This window comes from Passer domesticus, chromosome 2 (genome assembly GCF_036417665.1).
Source record: "Passer domesticus isolate bPasDom1 chromosome 2, bPasDom1.hap1, whole genome shotgun sequence".
Classification (NCBI taxonomy): domain Eukaryota; kingdom Metazoa; phylum Chordata; class Aves; order Passeriformes; family Passeridae; genus Passer; species Passer domesticus.
The window spans coordinates 75756198-75760198 of record NC_087475.1 but is presented as its reverse complement, the minus strand read 5'-3'; the positions used below and the strand labels follow the sequence as shown (position 1 = coordinate 75760198).

The 4001-nt window shown below is 37.5% G+C and overlaps 1 long non-coding RNA gene across 1 annotated transcript; it reads left to right on the top strand.

The window, feature by feature from the left end:
- Window positions 1–374: 374 nt before the first annotated feature.
- On the top strand, window positions 375–3663 carry LOC135294297 (uncharacterized). Its single transcript, XR_010356416.1, has 3 exons — window positions 375–471; window positions 2794–2974; window positions 3563–3663. It is a non-coding gene; the product is annotated as an uncharacterized LOC135294297 (long non-coding RNA).
- Window positions 3664–4001: the final 338 nt, after the last annotated feature.

Sequence of the window (4001 nt, the reverse complement as noted above, 5' to 3'; positions counted from 1 at the left end):
CTCTCATCCCACCCTACAAGCAAGTAGGCTCAGTGTGCACAAGGAGCTGGGAGGGGACACAGCTGGAACAGCTGACCCCAGCTGAGCCAAGGGACATTCCAGACCACACAGCACCATGCTCAGCATAGAAAGCTGGGGGGGAAAGAAGGAAGGGAGGATGTTCAGAGTGACAGTGTTTGTGTTCCCATGTCACTGATACACGTGGTGATGGATCCCTGCTTTCTTGAAGATGGCTGAACATTGGGCTGCCCATGGGAAGTGGAGAAGGAATTCTTTGCTTTTATTGTGTGTCTTTTTCTTTCCTTATTAAACTGTCTTTATCTTACCCCATGAGTTTTCTCATTTTTACCATCCTGGTTCCCTGATCATGCTGCAGGGGGAGAGACCAAGTGGCTGTGTGGTGCTGAGTTGCCAGCTGGATTTAAAACATGACGCAGGGAAGAAGAATAAATTTGAAGTCTCTTGAGCACAGTAAGAAATATTTTTTTTCCATATTAAATACTTGTAGGAAAATAAGGGAAATGTCTTCTACATGAAAAAACATATAGAGACTGTGTGTGACTTCTTGGAAAGCTCTTCTCAAAGAATAACTATCGGTATCAAATGGGGATTTTCTTTCAGACTGCAACCCTCAGAGATTTCAGGCTCAACTCTGTTCAGTACTTTCATTAAAAGTATGGATTAAAAAGTTAAAAAAATATTGTAGATGAAAAAGGATATGTGAGAGTTACAGTCTGGAAACTTCTGAACTGTCCTAATAAATACATAATCTAGAATTAAAAAGAAATTAATAAAAAAGAAGTAAAGTTCAGAGCAAAATAACTAGTAAGGAGAAATGAATACTGAAAATGCCAAGTGAGGAAAGAAGGACCTGGAAGTTTAAGAGTATTAGAAAAGACCTGTGAGTCAACAGTGCAGTATTACTGCAAAAGAAGGAAAGGGAAAATCTGTTGTCAAGCATTTTGAAGGTAAGATATGGGTCAGAATAATTTCCTTCTACTTGTTTACAGGAAGAATGAAGCTGAAGGAGCGCCAGTGTCTTTCAGTGCCATACTACAAAACACACAGTCACTCTGGAAAGAATACAGAAGAAAACAGCAGGAAAGAGAAAAGTATTAATAGTGAAGGAAGATTGCAAAAAGAATGGTTTCTTTTAGTCTAGGCAGAAAAATACTTGACAGATCTTTTAGGGTATGGCAGATTGTTAATAGGAAAGACAATGATCAATTGTTATGAATTGTCCATGTGAAGGAAAGACAAAAAGAACCCAGTATAACTTGCAGAAAAGACTATATAGGTCATATATTAATAAAAAAATTGAGAGGAGAAAGCTTGAACAGGACACCCTTGGAGAGTCTTTTAGCAGAAATTCTAAAAAAAAGTAGCAGATAAAAACCTCTGTAGGAAGCTCTGGTGTATTTGTTCCTTCCCCAGAGCCAGAGGACTGGACGATATAACCTTTGGAATCTATTCCATCCCAGCATTTCTAATTCAACGACCACATGATGTGCTTCAGTAAGGACCACTTGTGGGTTTTTTAAAAGAGTGCTCTAAGTGACATAAGGTTAGATAATTTCACCCTTTTGCAAAGTAGCATTTTCTTCCCCTAAAGGCACCCCTGCTTGCCTTGCACTTACTTGCAGATTACAGTGCTATTTAGAACAGCAAAAGACTAAGAAAGTTAACATAAAATGTATTTTGGATAATTTTTATAAGTATGTATACATCAATTATTATGACAATATCTGACCTGTTTTAAAAGATGCTCAATGAAAAAACTTTCTGCCAATAATCCCTAGTCCTTAGAGTATGAACCATTGTGTATCAACTGTTAAATAAACCAACAGCTTATAAATTAATTTCTTTTCAGGGACATTAGTGCTAGATGGGACCATTACAGCACTAAATTGCTTCATAATTAAACTTTACTTAATAATGCAACAGATAAACCCACCTTCAATCTTCACTACATATTTTTGAAGAAGAAATAACTGGATAAAAACTGACAAGTCTTGACTATCAGAGTACTAGTAAGAACTTATATTTACTGCATTTAAGGCATCAAAGATTGTCTGATTTTCTAGGGAAACAGATTCTAGTTCTGCAAACACAGCACATGGCTAGAGCTGAATGACAGCAATTATCTAGTCTGCAGCTTTTGTGGTGTGGGGGACAGGGCCTGGAAGACAGCTAGAGCTGAGCCAAAGAGACAGATTTATTTAAGATAAACTTTAACCCTACCATGGAGAGAACACAATTTTGAATACAGAAACGCCAAAACTGTGGGCTGAAAATGCATCTTCAAATCCAGGCAATACTTTATGGGCTCTAATTAATGTGAAATTTAGCAGAAAATAGAGACAGTGTGTGCGATTTGAGGAAAGCATTGCAATATTTGATTGTATGTTTTTTTCTGAAGCTGAGAAATAACTTTATATAAGTAAGCAATGCTTTGGTACAAAAGTATAGATGGTACAAAAGCCAGATATTTATCTCTCAGATATGCAGACACAGGTCTGTTAGGGACTAGGAAATGCAAGACAAGATCACAGGATTTAAGTGAAAAGTATCATTTTTATTGGCAATAAACCTCACTAAAACTAATTTTTATGAGCAATTTAGTGTATCAAACTGCAGTTACATTCTATAAGTGTGATTTTGCAGAAACAGCATTGAAGGTTTCCTGGTTATCATGCTTGAAATATTTTTTATCAAATTTGTTTCACTTCATGTGTTAAAAAGACAGGGCAGAGGCTTCTTCTCAGCAATTTCACCATTCTCTTTCTCCCTCAGGATCTGGACTCATCCTTTTTGCTCATCCAGCACCATCAGTACTGAGACTTCTGCAGCTTGATCTGATGAGGTGATTCTCTGATAGTGGTGGCACAGAAACCAGCTCACTCCTTCTTGTGGGTGACAGCACTCAGGAGGTGAACAAGAGAAATGAGCTAAAAACTATTGCCTTCAAACAAAGGTGAACTTTGGGGGTGCTTTTTCACAAGAAGTGACAATTAGGTCAATACAGCAAAATGCTATGGGTAGTGAACAGGGGCTATTTTTTATACGGTTCTGACCTCTTCCTCACTCTGCTGAGTAGATTATGTCCCAGAGCTTATGGGAAAATATTTGTCATGGAATTAGAGTGATGTTTTAATATGCTTCTGTGGTTTTGGTTTTTGGCTTGGTTTGTTGGGTTAATATAGCCTAAAGAAACAGTCTTTTTTATTTAGGAAAAGCAAATTTTTATTCATAAGAATTAACATTTCAAATATCTGTAATTACCTAAATTGAGTTTCTGCCTCTCCTGATTTTCTTCTGGTTTCTTCCCATCTCATTCCACACTGAATTCAGTTTCACTACAAAGTGTTCACCTGCAGGGACCTGTCTTTTTTACTGTGACTGTTCTTTGCTTAGGAGATGTAGAACCAATGTCCTGATCCCGGATAAAAAAGGGAATTTTTAAGTCCTGCGTGATTCAGAAGAGCCATAATGCATGTCTCCTATCCACAGCAGAGAGACATGTGGGTGAATGACCTTTCTCAACTTGTACCCTCCTTTTCAGGTAACAACCTGACTTTTTGGTGTGGGTGATTACTGACTAGACTCCTCAGATATACCCAGAGGAACCCTTCCTTTGCTACTTTAGGAAAGTACTCAGATGAGTAAGTATAGAAAATGAGAATGAAATACACTTATTTTAAACCCTATTTCATATAAGTTTACAGACAGCTTGTCTAACTTTCCTAGTACCTAGAAGATTAGCAATAACTCATTTTGAATTCAGGAATTATTATAAGTGATGGGCAGAAACCAGCATTAGCAAAAGTTGATCTTTTTTCCCTGTATAAACAAGACCAGATGGGCTCAGGTGGAATGTTTTTAAGTTGCTGCATTTTCCCCCCAAGCACACCGATAATTGATGAGGAAATTACCCCATCCTTCAGAATTGCCTGGCATTTACTACTGCAATAAGCTGTACTTAGGAAAGATACATTACTTCA